This window comes from Antennarius striatus, chromosome 5 (assembly GCF_040054535.1).
Source record: "Antennarius striatus isolate MH-2024 chromosome 5, ASM4005453v1, whole genome shotgun sequence".
NCBI lineage: Eukaryota > Metazoa > Chordata > Actinopteri > Lophiiformes > Antennariidae > Antennarius > Antennarius striatus.
The window spans coordinates 21,859,499-21,875,730 of NC_090780.1; the positions used below are offsets into that span (position 1 = coordinate 21,859,499).

The window sequence follows — 16,232 nt, forward strand, 5'->3', positions numbered from 1 at the left end:
GCAATTACACATCTTGACAGCAAATGTCAGTGTGTCTGTTTTAGAAACCACAAGACAGTGATGAAGCTCAATTTGACAAATGAATGGAGAGACAGAAAAGCTTTTTATGTGTGCTTAGGGAGTACAGTCAAGACCGGCTTTGTGTGGCCTGGCAGGGGGTAATCAAAGAAAAGGAGGCAGGGGAAAGAGGCGAGGTCCTGGGGGCTTCAGTCTGCCATCATCCACCAATTGGCTTGTTGCCTAATTCTTGGGATTTTGGGCCAGGTCCTTTGGCTGTACAGGACGGCACTAAGGGGTTCACGGGAGGCCACAGGCCATGACAGACCATGTGCCTGTATAAACCAGATGCTCTGAAGGCGAGGTCAGAATGAGGGAAGCGTGTTGGGGGCAGAGGCCATCGTGTCAGCCAGCAGCCCTATTACCCATGTCACGGTGAAAATGCTACCCCGAGGGACACTGGGTGCCCAGATTTGCTCGGTTGTTTCTTAGAGGGAGAATAAAGAGTCTGTGCCATTAGCTTTCAATATCAAATTCAATTGATGGAAAACATGAATGGCCACTCTTGACATCTCCACAGGCGTCCAAATGAAACAAAGAGAAAGCTAGAGAGATGAATCAGAGGAGTGGGAGGGCTAGAGACACCACGGGTGTGGGACTATAATGAGCCTTGAGGGGTTGGGAATGGGGAAATTAATGGAAATACCAAAATAAACAACAAAGAATGATTTCATATTGTCTGTCTTATGAAGTCTCTTCATCTACAACCATGTCTGAAAGAAAGAATAAAATATGAAGAAGGCTTCTGGCCTAAAATAGAAGAACTGAGACATTTCAAACAGCATTGTCAATTTATAACTTTTATAAATCATCCGCCATGCAGAAAACCTCCACGCACACACACACACATGCAAGCGCGTGCGCGCACACACACACACACACACACACACAACAAAATGTCCACAGAATGATGCCGACATCACTAAAAAAGAACAACAAATACAGGATATTTCCATAATCCTGTCGGTGGATATTCACTTTGGTTTACACATGTTGTGTCTGGCTCCTAGTAACAGGAGAAATCGTGACAACCATAATTGGTTTTATCCTGATTTAATCTGATATTATAAATTCTGTCCTTAACAGATGTGGAGTCATGAGTCAGCCCCTGGGTGACCTACAGCTTCCTTCATTCAAAGCAGTTTATTTACATACCGTGGTAGTATGCTATAATACTGAATCTCTATGGTTTCTCATTACAGTATTACACTGGCTTATTATTAGAATTATATAATTTACAAACCAAATAATTCCATCTGTTATCTGGACAGACAACTTATTTCTGTGAAATCACAACTGATCCAGATAATAAATACAAAAAAGCTGCATTCATTATAACACAACAGAATATGTGTGCAACATATTTCAAACCAATCATGTAAATCCCATTGGTGCTCAATCAACAATATGATATTGAAAAATTCTCTCAGAAGTTCTTAAAAGTTGTAGCTCTGCCAGAGGGATCAGAAAGAGTAAGAGTTCATCTGCGGTCAAATGAGGACATTAGGAGTTTGCTGAGCCTCGTGATTAATGAGTTTGACCAATTAATCGTCCAATTCATTAACTTAAATGATCATTACACTTGAATGATTTTTTTCTCTGGCTGACTGCGTCCATAATTGGCAATCAGCATCTAAATGTTGAAAATCAACTATTGTCGACCTTTAGTATGAATCCATATGTTAATGGTTACTGCTTATATTCTGCAGCAGCTGCTAGAGTTCAAATTGAGAAGTTGTCATTTTGTGTTCCAATATTTGTTTCAAAAATGTGTTAGAAAACAGAGAAAAGCTTTCATCTGTCCAAACATTGTCATGAGAAGGAAGTCATGGGGAAATTTCAAAATTTCAAAGTCAAACAAAGTGGTTTTTCAGGCTAAGATCCAACAAGATGCAAAGGGGGAGAAAGTATCTCCAGCTTCGTGTTCCAACTTAAACCTGTATTATTTAATAATTACAAATGATTCTAATGACACAGTACAGACAGATTGTTGCATAAAGCAAACCATCATCATCACACACAGCATACTTTTGTTATGCACTGTAAGCAAAAAATGAACAATGTGTGATATCTGATTTCTGATACTTAATTTATTTATTTTTTTATTCTTAGATTAATGGTAGCTTTACAGGAGTTTGACACCATCTGTATCCAGATCATCGTTACTCACTCCTGGAAATACGAATACAGAGTTAGAATCACCAAGGAAACGCCAGTAATGTCATTTTAGCCATTCTCACAGATCATCAGTCATTTGGATGCGTAAATAATGCTTCTTGATGTGTGTGCAACCACAAAGCAGCAAAAATTGGAATGTGACTGGATTTTTAAAAAATGACGGTTTATTTAATAACTATAATTTGAGGATAAAATTAAAGTGCAAAATATTTGAGAAGCATAAAATTCTGATAAAAATCTGACCCATTATCAATCCTCTCATAGAATAATTAAGAAATCATTTCGGCACGACTTTGTCAATTAAAAATTTACAATTTTGCTCTCGTCTTTTTGACTTTCTTTGCACATACAGTGTGTTAACTATACACAACACATTCATTTCCTCCAGTCTAACAGATGGTTTCTCCTGCAGATAGACGATTATCTTTCCTCACAGTGTGCTTATCACCTGTTACAGCCAGCCGCCACTTCCATATCAGCTTTCTCCTCCACAGTATCGCTGACATCATCAACCTCTACTCATTAACCAATGGGTTTGTCTTGAGCTGCTGATACAATGGAGGACAAAAGGTGCGTTCATACAGGAAGACCCATTTATTTCAGAAGGAAACAGCCAAGCTTCTGCAAAGTACGACCTTGAAAAGACCTCTAACTCTGCAGACAGCTGTTCCTATTAGCTCTTTGGCATTCCTTCCTCATCATCATGTTATCCAACATGTTTCTGCTAACATGCAGTCTTAAGTCGCAAACAACGGTCGCTGTCAAGGAGCTCTGATTGGCCTGTCTTAACCAGCGGGGCGTCTCGGATTCGGTCCACCAGGCAGATGACAATGATTGTTCTCCCTTCCCTTCTTCTCTTCCTCATCCCTACCTGCGGTGGTGAAGGTGACTGCAGCTGCCTCTTTTCTGAGATGTGAGGGATTTTGAGTTAAGGGGTGAGCAGCATCTCACGAGGAGGGTTTGATGGGGGTGTTGCTTTTCAATATTAACCCAGTAAAGCTCACAAAACACTCCATTAACGGCGAATGTAAAGCGCTAATGGTCGAGCACCTGCAAGGCCCACGCCGCATCTTGATGACACGCGGCTTACGAATATACAGATGAGGCAACCCAAACAAAATTAAGTAATTCCGAGGCAATCTAGCACACCACCTCAACAGGAAATTACTTTGTGGGGGGTTGTGAGCGTCAAGAATCACACAATCACACAGGTCTCCAGCGATACGCTTCTATTCCTCCATCCCCTCTGGCACTTAAACTCACAACACTCACATTTGAAATGCTCACGTGGGGTTTTGAGCATTGAGAACTATCGATCAGCGCGGCTCTGAGGCCGTGGGGCTTGTCTGCCGTGTGAACACGGTTGTGTTTTTCCAGCTTTAACAGCATGTACCTCTCTATTTGTGCCTGCAAGGGTAATAATAGAAGCTCTGGGTATTTCCATCCACCCACTCATCCTTTAGCGTACACTCACTCGCAGTGAAGGGAGTCCCATTCTGGTCATTATCACTCAGGCTTTCAGCATCCCATCAACAGCATCACCTCCTGTGTGTGTGTGTGTGTGTGTGTGTGTGTGTGTGTGTGTGTGTGTGTGTGTGTGTGTGCGTGCGTGCGTGCGTGCGTGCGTGCGTGTGTGTGTGTGTTAGTGCAGTGCAGTGCAGTGTGTGCTTAAAAGAAAAAAGAAACAAATGGAGAGTGATTTTGTGAGAGGGATGGATGGATGAATGATGGATGGATGGATGAATGGATTGATGGAAAGAGGCACACAAGTAGCGTAATTACATGGAAGACCCCCCCCCCCTCTTCCTTTTATGCAAAACCTCACAGGCAGCCAGCCAATAGCAACGCAGAGAAAAAGGTGGTGGCAGGCTTGGCTTTGTTCTTGTTTTTATTTTTTTACAGCCTCACAGCAATTACATGCCCGCCTGGGAGACACATGAGGAGGAGGAGGAGGAGGAAGATGAGGAGGAGGAAGAAAACACAAACAAAAAAACGGGGATTTTCTGCTTTCGAGTCTCACACTAAAGAGAACAGTTGGGTTCAAGACTGCACCTACATCGCCTGAGGATGAGGATGAACCCACTAGGAGTCAGGTGGTACTCTCTTTGGATCTGGTAGCAGATCTCCATCTCATCTGCCCTCCTTTGCAGGAGCACACAGCTTTTTGACATATAAATACAAAGAGTTGGCAAATGTAGATCCAGAGGGACAACATTTGTCAATATATCCTGATACAGAAAAAAAAACTGGCATGCCGGTGAGCTAAACTCAGGCAGAACTGAAGTAGCTAATTTTTGTACTTAAATCATTTATTTTTGCCCATTTTTGTCATAAAATTCATTTAATTTCATGCAACTGTTCATCCAATAGAAACCTGATAACTTATTGAGACTCCAAAACAAGCTAAATATAAGCAGGAACACTTCCAAACTTGATACAGTTTTATTTTTAGAGTATGGTTCACTCATCTAATTTGGATGCAATATTTTCTTTTGATTTGGCACCCTGGTTTCATCACTCAGGGTGGTCTCCAGGATTTATATACTGTCTATTGTGTGATTATGGATGAGAGGAACTAAATATAATTTGCTGCCAAATAGAAATATGACTGTCTAAAATTCACTTGTCAGGATTTTGTGTTATATTTCATTTGAGTGAAATATTTGTCAAAGGGAACTGAAGATTGATGCTTGAACAGCGTTAAAGGAAGGAAGCTGCAGTTGTTTCCTAAAATTAGGTGACGAACTGTAACAAAAAAGTCTTGTTTTTTTGTTGAGAGAAGACCAGAAAAGAAGTCAAATAAAATGACTACTGTGCCGGCATTAGAACAGAACACTTTAGATCTATCTCACAAATAAAGACTGATGGTGAAAAGTGGAGCATGAAATAAAGTTTTGCTTTCAGTTCAGCTTTTTCAGTCTGCAAGGGAAGCAAAAGAAAATATATCACTCACCTAATGTGTCACCTAAGTAATACATGCTGTTGTACTGACCTAAAACGTGCACTGTTGGGATTGTGATTAATTTCCCAGTAAGATTCCCCGGGGACAGGGTGATTTAACTCTGGAGTGCCTGGGTCAATAGACACTGATGTGCACGAGTAACCTATAAATCCATCCTCTTGTCAATCCTTTAAATAATTCATGAGGAAGTTGGTTTCGAACTGTCAAGTGTCTATCCTTAAACAGATCGTAGCTCCTTTTAATGCAGTCTCTTTCATGTAAATGATATGGAAACCAGCTCCCAGAGGAATTATCAACCAGCCGGAAAACAAAACTCTCCAAGACTGATTTTACAGTTTTCTGCTTTATTCTGAGGAGAAATAAACAGACACATCTACTGTGAAAATCACTACACACTACAGCTCCAAATGAAAAGGACCAAATCTTTTGAAAAAACACAGTGGTTTAAAATCTCCCTGCACGTGGGTTTACTTTGTGTACAAGAATCGTACATTTTCTAACACGCACTGAACACGCTGTGCTTCACAGCGTCTGCAACCAAAGGCCAGACTCTTTGTTGTATTAAGGATGTCCTGTCTGATGGGACAAAGCAGACCTGAAACAAGGAAGAGACGTAGCGTCTGATCCCTGAGCTGGTTCACAGCCAAAGAGGAAAAGATTTCCGTTAACAGCTTTCAGTGTGAACTATGTTTGCAGAGATTACGTTACGGAAGACATCATAAGCACTGGCGGCATTTACATTATTAATGTAAAACCTGTTTGGACTAAATCTTTATCTAAACATGTTTAATACGTAAGGCCCCTCGTCTGTTTACTCAGATGCCCCCTTTAGACTTGTGATCTGAATAGATTTTTTTCTGCTAAGCTTATAGATTACTGTCGACCCACAAACACGGAAAAAGATTCCAATGACCGACCCAGGCCTCAAGCAGCATAACACAGTGCTCCAATCCGCCACATCCATGTTAAAAAGCTAATCCCTCGATGATCTGGTGTCGCCTGTCAATCAGAGAGTAATGTGGCATGTTTTACTTTATTTTCTATATGCCAAGAACAGTGAAAGAGCTCCAAAATCTATACCGTGATGATGTTATCAGAAATGAATTGTATAATTCTGTATTTAATGACCTTCATTCATACGATGACTAAAAGGCTGGATTTCTGGGCTTCTGTTAGTTCCAGTTTAATTTTTTCTTCCACGGTCTTTCATTCATGTTTCCTCCAACTTTATGAAAGGACAAAATTAAATTGCTGAACTAAACACCATGCATTTATTTTGAAAGAACTGCATCTCTGTCAGTCCAGAATCTAAAAGCTTTAACACCCTTGATATGACTTGATTATTTTTATATAAACAGTAACTTTGTGAACTCAAATTCTGACCCACACATGCTGATTGAATTACTGTTCACAGAACCAGTTGGACAGGAATGTGTTTTTTTTTAACAACAAGTGTTGAATTGTTCAAAAACCTGCATGACAAAAGTATCACATGGCTTGAGACAAAAGCTGTACCTCAAATCCCCATGAAGAGAGACATAATAAATAAGGGTGGGAAAGAAAAAGAAAAATGCTGATGAACAACTTTTAACAAAGAAAATACACGAACTTGGAGAGGTGGGAACACACCGTGAGCTCAGGTCACACCGTGCTGACTGAATGTGGCATTTAATTTTGTTTACTCTTGTTTACAGCCTTGTATGGACACAGTTGTTAATGGAACCTGATTCAAATAAGTCCTGAGCAGCGGTATTGGAATATTCTGTGGCTGTTAATAGCTTTATTGAATTGGATGCGCTGACCCCATTAAAAGCAGCTGAACATCCCAGACTAAAGTCAACACAAAGCAGCGCTGCCTTTGCAATTTCACTCTGTGTGTGTGTGTGTGTGTGTGTGTGTGTGTGTGTGTGTGTGTGTGTGTGTGTGTGTGTGTGTGTGTGTGTGTGTGTGTGTGTGTGTGTGTGTGTGTGTGTGTCACAGAGAGAGAGATAGATAAAGCACATGTTGCTCGCATGAGGCCCAAACTGGCATCCATACAAACCCATCCTGTCCCTTTGTTCTTCATCACTCACAAACATCACACCAATGCATTCAAATGCAAAAATGAATGAATGACACTATGACACATATATTTATCTATGTGTCTGCATTCATCCTGTTTTCAGCCTCTACACCCCACATGACCCATACAGGATATCATATGCCTGCCTCCCCATTGTTTGTTTAGTGCAGGAAACAGGATATTCATGCAGAGGAAAGCCAGCTGACCAGACAGCCCGAGCAAAAAAAAAAAAAAAAAAAAGGTTTTAGAACAGTATGGTTTCCAAAAACGACATGTCTTCTCATCTTTTCACTTAAAACCTCATCAAAAGTTTGACTACAGAAGCCTTCATCTTCTGCTATTGTGTTCAAGCTGTCCAACTAACTGTTCAGAACTCTGAAATAAGCACCGGTGTTGACATGTCAACAGTTCAACACCCGGCTGACAGCCAGCAGGAGTAATGCGTAAAGTAAGGTGTGTGATTAATGGGTCAACGGATCCATGCGCATGCAGGCATGTTTTGGTTTGATATAGTGGAAAATTATTACGAAATACACATTTCGCCATTTAATTGCTTCATTTGGAGGTTGGAAATGGCGCAAATGCACCACGAGTTCACCAAAGTGCCAAAGTGCCAAGAGCAGAAGGATTACAAAACGAGCTCCGTTGATGCCAGAAAAAACATGTTCCAGATGATCAAACACGCCGGATGTTGCTTGGGGTTTACAACTGATTGGAATAAAGCCCTAAACTGTCACGTTTGTGCGCAAATCAAGCGTTTCTTACCTTCTGTCTTTTGTTGTGATCTGATCGCTCCCACTTTATTGTCTCAGTCGGCACCGATCAGCGGAATAAATCCACCTCCCAGCCGGGACTTTCAGGATAGGAGAATATTCGCTAGAATGAATGAAGGTCGGGTTTCTGCGCAGTCATTCTGAGATGTGGTTAAAAGAAAAAGTCCAGCATGAGAAGGTGCTGCCTGTTTGTCATTGTAACCTTGTATCCCATGTACTCCACGCAGCCAGTCCCGTCCATTCCCACTCCCCGCCTCCTCTCCTTTCATGATGGGACATATGAATTTCCCTCTGCCTCTTCTTCAGCGCGCAGCTGTTGGCCAATGGAGGAGCGCTCTCTGCCGCGTAAACGCGCCACTGACAGAGGACACCGATGAACCGGAAAGGCCCTCAGGAGCGCGCATGAATCCGCTCAGAATTGGCAGTCCACTTTAAATTCATCACCCACATTTAAACATATGAAAATCCGGAGTTTTATTTGGATCAGTACCAAATTTGGACACTGTGGTTCCAAAGGTGCCACAGATGAAATACTATAACTTACTTTTGATGCAAATCAAACACAAATACAACACAGCCAGAATTGCAGTGGGCGCGTCCTGAACTATTTTTAGGCAGCATGGTTCCCTGCAACCCACCGGTGGGGAATCTTTCCAGAGGTCAAGCCAGTGTCCCCCCCCTTTGCAGAGTAATAAAAACTTCCTTTTGTTCCCCGGTTCAGTTAACAGATGGGTAAGTATTAGATCATCACTGAAGTGGACAAAGGGAGAAGGTTACACTCATGACCATTCTGAGTTACAGTAAGGGGGTCTATAACATTTGGACAGATTGCAGATTTTCCAGTGATCATGGTGTAAAGGGAAGGAAAGGAGTGCCACACTGTTGTGGTTTCATGCAGGCGAAACAATGGAAAAGGCCAGTAATCCACAGAAACTGAAGCAGCGAGGAAATGGGACAGCTGAAGGCGTCCAGTGTTTTTAAAACAGTTCATCCTAATGTCAGGGCGGCGACACGTCCTTCGACTTTCTTTGTGCAAATGCAATGATAAAACAAAGCAATGGATGTTCGTGTCTAGGTGAGAGGTGGGTGTGTTAAGGAGGAAAATGCTTTCTTCAAAGTCTAAATGAGTCAGTTGAGGGAGAGCCCCCCCCCCATCCCCCCATCCATTTGTGAGGATTTCTGAAAGCCTGTGATTAGGCTCACCCCATGTGCCATGTGTGCACCAAGTACCCCGACTTCCCCCCAGCGCTCACCAAATCTCTGCTTGGCCTCAGTTTCCCCGGAGATTAGCCCGCCAGCTATTGTTCTGATGACATTTCCTATAAGCCATAGTCACATAATGATAATACTAATACAGTGTTACAGGAGGAATTCTGAAGAGTGAAACAAATACAGTCCAGGAGTTGATTCCAATAAAGCAAATCAAATATTTCCCATTTTTATGACAATTTTTACACAACAGGTGATGATGAAAATGTTTTTAAAAAATCTAAATGCATTCAAATGCATTGAAATACATAAAAAGAGATTTATTGCCCAGGTTAAGAGAATGAGACTAGAAAACACTCTGTGAGAGGAGTTTTGTTTGTGCAGAAAGAAGATAAGAATGTATGTAGAAGAGGATTATGTTGCTCTCGTGGTACAGATGTTAACATGAAGAGGTCTGCCCTCTGGGGGGTGGGGGGTTGGGGTGGGGGGGCTCTGATTGACATGCAGTCCCACAGTCATGTTCCATTGTCCATGTGCATCCTCTCTTCTGGATCTTTAGTTTCAGATTGCCCCCACCCCCTATTAGACAGATTAACTGTGCCCCCAAACCATCAGCACTGACCTTGATGCACTGGTAAAGTCGTCTTCTTTTGTTCTTGGACAGTCATTAACTCTTGTCAACTTTCAAGCCTCTCTATAAAGCAAACATTATGTATTCCTGAATGGCTGTACAGATAAACAAAGGACGGATGACGAGAAGCAACAGCAGCAATAAATGAGCGCTGACCCCCCCCCATTCTATCTCTCTCTTACCCATCAGACATCGAAGCAGGTCAGCTGCTGGGCTGTTGTCCTCGTGCCACCAGTTCTCTTTCTTTTTCATAGCTTTGTCATTTTAGTGCGCCTTCAGTATTTTCCAGGTCATGGCGACTGAATTAAGTAGTTCTTCAGTGAGTGTTTTTCCTCCCCCACTTCTTATAGTAAAAATTAGGACTTTTTTTTTTTTTTTACCAACAACAATAAAAAGTTATCTAAAGCAAATTGATAAGATAATTTCAGAAAAGTCTATCTATCTATATAAATATTATATATAGATAGATAGATAGATAGATAGATAGATAGATAGATAGATAGATAGATAGATAGATAGATAGATAGATAGATAGATAGATAGATAGATAGATAGATAGATAGATAGATATACACACTATATATATATATATATATATATATATATATATACACTGTAGAGACAGAGAGAGAGAGAGAGAGAGAGAGAGAGAGAGAGAGAGAGAGAGAGAGAGAGAGAGAGAGAGAGAGAGAGAGAGAGAGTATTAGAGACACAAATATGTTCTCAGACATGTAAAATTAAATCCCAGCTAGATGGAGCTATTTGACAATTTGACAAAAAAAATTTTTTATCACGGATTGATGAATGTTCATTGCTCACACAAAGAATTTAAATAAGCATTATGATGACTTTACGTTTTAAAATGCCAAAAGGCTCATCGGAGACACAAGACAAACGTGAGCCCCCTGGCTGGAGGAGTAAGTTCAGAATTGGCAAACTATGCTTAAAAAAATGTTCGAAATTATTGAACACCGAGGCATCTGTTCCTCTGAGTCTCCACTCAGCGTCTGTGTCTGTTAAAAATGAAGGGCTGCTTTCACACACAACTTCTTATTATAATGATCGACCATGAATTTTGTTGTCTGGGCTGGCTGATGATCAGGCAGGATTCTGTTAATTGTGAGTTTTATTAATACTATATTCACTGCTACTTCAATTCTACTTTGTTCTTTGAGGTAATGATAGTTTTCTAAAAAAAGTAGTTATACCATGAAAAGCTAAAAAGAAAACAGCACTTAACAGTTCTTAAAGGTGTAATATGTAAGAGGTCATTAGCAAGTGGTTGATATTAGCTGGTTAGCTCAGTAAGCTGTTCAGCAATTGGTCCTAAGTTGATTTCATGTTGTGGTTTTCTCCAGTAAAAGTGCCTCATTTAAAAAGATGTTTAAATCTTTCAAAATGAAGATAAATAAAAGGGAGACCTATTCCATTGACAAGTTTCTCTCTTTTTTATGCATTAACTCAGTTGGGGAAATTATAATCTTGACATGCCAGCCTTACCTTAAGGTTTTAAAGCCATAATTAAATGCACATATCCCAATAATTGTTTGAACATCTATGAAATAAATTCATTTTTTAAAATACATATATTTTATGAACAGCAGTAATATGTACAATGATCTGCCATCCTGCTGAACCTTCCTGTTGTGGATATCTGTCTACTTCAAACTCAAGTTGTTTTACAGTTTAACCTTCACCCTGTTGAACTTGCTCCACTGTATGGTAATCGAAAAGGGCCTTGAGTGACCTTAAGTGTCCTAAGATTGTCCTGGTTAAACTGTGTTATCAACTTGCGAGAACAATCCAAGGATCAGATTTTTCTTGCAATTCAAGTATGGTAATTGTACGTCAATTGAAACCTTCAAAAAATTTGAAGTGAGTAATAGCTGGCAGCGACTCTGATCATATGCTGCTCCTCTAGATTTAGTATCTCATTTTAACTCTGAACATATGTTCCCAGAGGCTTCTAGTGAGGAAGGCTTCACAAGTGAATCTTGCAATTGGTCATGTGTTTCTAATGGTAGATGATGGACAAACAAAAGCTGGCGGGGTGTGGGGGCAATTGAGGTAAAAATGTGCATCATAATATTCTGTATTTGTGCTGTAGCAGCCACTTGGTGGCTATATAGAGGTGCACCAAATGAACCACAGGAAAAAAAACATGATAGAAACATGAATTGCTCTGAACCATATGCAATAAAATGCTGATCTATTATATTTGAATATATAAAATCTACGTGACCTAAATAGCCTTTGAATAAAGTAAAACTACATAAACTGACTTTGGGAAATACCCTTGGGGAAGAATAATTGGTATAATTGGTACACATATTAAAGTGGACAGCAAATACGGTTTGCTTTGAGCTGCTTTCAGAAATTAAAAGTGAATTTGGGACTGTTTTTTTTTTAGCTTCCTATTCGTCTTTGGTGCCCCCTAGTGATCATTTTATCTATAGCAACAGTATTATTAATAATGCACCACCAATAAATCACAGAGTTGAACACCTTCCAACTCTCGAGAGCATATGATCAGGAATGAAAAATAGCTTTCATCGAACTAGCCACATCTTATCTGCAGTCTGATCGTCAGACAGCGTCAAACAAACGTCCAATCTCTGTTCAGCTGAAAAACAGTCCACTGGCTCAAAGACAAAATCTACCCCGAGGAAAGGAGACATATCATAGATTATGGAAAACATCTGTTGTTTATCCACTTGTGAATGCCTGTAAACTGATGTTCTGAGTATTTTCTTCTATTCTGTTGTCATGTACGTTCATGTATGCTGCATGTAAGCAAAATACAAAATGGGTTGGAAGCGTGGTGGCTGAAGAATTGAGAATTGCCTTCAAATGTGCTGTAAATTATTTACCAAGCATTCATTCAAACTTATACGGTCTTTTTGAGAATTCCTCTACCATTATGATGACATACAACATTTACAAAGGAAATACATGGCTATAGGATGAAATAATACTCATACGATAATTCTCTTGTGTTACTTACAAATTATGAACATACATATGTTAAATATATACACGTACAATGATGTTTGGGGTTTACATGACATACTTTAGTGAGCAGCAAATATACAGTATTTAGCCCACATCTGGCAACCTAATAATTAGCTGTATAATTATAAAAATAAAGTCTTATCTATTCTCTTTTATGTTATATCCTGTGAATAACACATTCTCTTGGGGACAGAAAGTATCTTGGAATTGACCTCTTGTGTGCTGACAGCTGGCTTTGTAATGAGGCACATCTTCACACAGCAACCTTCGAAATTGAATTTTATGCTCCATAGTTTCGCCGCAGAGAAACAGGGTGTGGTGGCAGTGGTGTCTGCGTCTGTGTGCACGTGTGTGTGTTTGTGTGTATATTTGTGTATGGGAGGCAGAAAAACAAGTCATATTTTCTATTGTCTTACTCCTGCCAGTGCCATATGTTATCATCTTTTAATGCTCCAAATGGTAAAATGATGATTTGTACAAAGTTGTAAATACAAACTCCAGAGTGTAAATTGACAACATCACGGAAACAAGATGATCCTGTAGCTATAGGGTTCAGCAGTGTGCCAGACTTATTGAAACTCATAGAAATTTTGAAAGATTATAATTTCATCATGTTGTAATAGCTTTAAAACAATTACTAAGTTGTGAAACTCTTCACGAATGTATTCAAACGTCGCACGCGACAGGAGGAAGTTGATGAAATAGTCTGGATAAGAAAGCTCCAATTTTAGAGCAAGGTTTCAGCATGGAAATCGTTGAATCACGGTCCTTGTTTCCTGTTTTCAACAGCTGTAATAATCGCTCCATTTTCACCCTTGTAGGAAAAACTTGACTGTACATGATCGACAGAAAATATATATGTTGTTCCCAATGTGGGAGGTGGTGACTAAGCGTGATGAATTCTCTGCACTTTGAGTTTGTGTGTGATTGACTTTTTCCTTAACGACTGTTCAGCCTGCTCTGCAGGCTGATAAGAATCCTTCAACTGTATTGAATGACCGTCTGTTGGACGTTGGCTACATGTGCGTGTAAAAAAGTGCAGGTCCTGACACTGAAGTGCTTAGAATTTGTACCTAAAATATTTATCTGAAATCAATTGTGGCTTCATTCATCAGCATCAGTGAATGGAGAGATTGTACAACCGTTACTGTTGCAAAACTACAGAACTGCTCTTCTTCCCTAAACTGACATGTCCAGTCAACCGCAATGAGACATTATTGTGTCACACCCGGAAGTCCTGACACCTTCAACTGTTTTAAAAGGACCTAAATTCCTCAAACTACAGCAGCTGGTAGAGACCCTCCGTTCGCAGTCTAACATGAAAATAAAAAGGTAAGAAATCTTCCTTATGCCCTCCAAATACATTGTCATGTGGATTTTTTTTATTTTTTTATTTTTTCAACACTCGTGCCTCCTCACCCCAGCGTAGAGGTCAGAGATGCTGCTTGCATTATCACATGACTATCACATCGAAGGATAAGTGTTTAGGAGCAAGTGAAAGCTGCATTATACTCTAAATATTCCCCCCATTCAACAGTTGGAAACACATCAGCTGTTTGTTTGATGCACACGTGAGTTCATCATTTTCAGCATCCTCGGTTAATATCTAATCTGACAGATATCGAATAATATAATATCCAATTTGGGGGATGTCAGGATCATCTCTGCTGAACCAACAGAAGTCAGAAGGATTTGGCCAACGTGAATATGGCATGGCTGACTCTTTAATGCGGGAGCTCATTATTCCTGGTGTGGAAAATTTCAACAGTTTGCAACAAGTCAAGTGCTCGCCTGCTTGGAGCAAACAACCAATAGCATTATGCTGAGTCGCCAGTAAGAGCACCTACAAATTTAGTTAGTTATACTTTAATTTGTTTATTTGTTCGGTACATCAGTGTGGAGTGACAGCATTAAATCATTTCTGTCACACATTAGTCTTGTTGTTCTGTCTGTGCATATGTGTGTCTGTTTGTGTGTGAGTGTGTGTGTGTGTATGTGTGTGTGTGTGTGTGTGCGTGTGTGTGTGTGTGTGTGTGTGTGTGTGTGTGTGTGTGCGTGTGTGAGTGTGTGTGTGCGTACGTCTGTGTGTGTACATAAGCATATGCGTAGGCCTGTGACAGGGAGAAAAGAGAAAAAATGTTGATGTTTCATCATGTAAGTCCAGTGTCCATGATTCAATTAGACTCCCGGGCCTGGCGTGAACAATATTAGTGATAGTCCCCCGTGACGTACAACATGACTTGAGTCAAGGGAAATGTTTCCCGTCATCGACTGTGAAAGAACGTATAATCAGCTGTTATTAATAATAAACGCAATGTGTACAAGTGAGTGTCAATTTCAAACTGTTTCTAGAACTGTTAAAGATAAGCAATGAAACATATTTATCATGTAGATCATCTGCTCAGAGAATGGAAAGAATATACTGCCTATAAGTAAATGCCTGTAGAGCTCAGTGGATAAGTCTATGTTAGGGTTTAAGTTTCTTTCTGTAAATAAGGCCCAATTAAAAAACACCTCCTTTTAGAATGGAGCCTAGTTTAGGAATATATCTCTGTGAAACTCATAAACAGGGTCATACAGTAAATTGTACTAAAATTCACAAGCTTCTGCATGCTCAAAGTAAAAATTGTCGCACAAATAATTTTAATTAAGTCTTGCCCAGTGCTATTCCAGTGAGGACCCCATGAAGCCGTAATGAGATCTACACCTTTGAGCACTAATCAATAGCATCCAGATCTTTATTCAGTCAGACAGCTACTGCATTTTATTTTATTTTATTTTATTTTATTTTATTTTATTTTATTTTATTTTATTTTATTTATATTTTGCTGTACACGTCAGGGAAAACTACTGGAACAAAGAAACTGAGTATGCACGATGAGCTACCGCAGATGGATTAACGCTGAACATTACAGAATTTCTCAGAAAACTCCGATCTTGTCGTGAAGGACCGTTCTTTTCCTCAGGGGCTTCAATTTTACAGAAATTATGCAGGTTAACTGAGATCAGTAATAAACAAGAACCTCTGTACTTCTGTGAATATTCAAATAAAAAAAAAAGAAGAACACGGAATTTCTCTACTGCGGTGAAGTTGAAACGATAGCATCAGACTGGGGTTAAAGTTGGCATTCCAGCCTAATTAGTGCGATTATCACGCAGCCGCATAACCTGAGAGGTTTTGAAGTGGTGCTATCAGAAGGTTCATTCACCTGGGGAATGCTTATCCTGACGTGTGCACTGCCAGAGTCATCTCAGGTTGGAATCTACAGGTGCCGTCCACTCAACTTTACTGCAGAATGGAGAGGGTGAACTCATGGAATCACAGAGTTATTATTACACATGAGCTAA

The 16,232-nt window shown here is 40.0% G+C and overlaps 1 protein-coding gene across 2 annotated transcripts in view; it reads right to left on the bottom strand.

Moving 5' to 3' along the window:
* Positions 1 to 8,297, bottom strand: part of frmd4ba (FERM domain containing 4Ba) — a 36,298-nt gene extending 28,001 nt beyond the window's left edge. For both annotated transcript variants that reach the window (XM_068314886.1, XM_068314885.1), the window contains exon 1: positions 8,025 to 8,297. The gene's annotated coding sequence lies outside the window, so the exon portion shown is untranslated. The remainder of the gene's footprint in view (positions 1 to 8,024) is intronic.
* Positions 8,298 to 16,232: the final 7,935 nt, after the last annotated feature.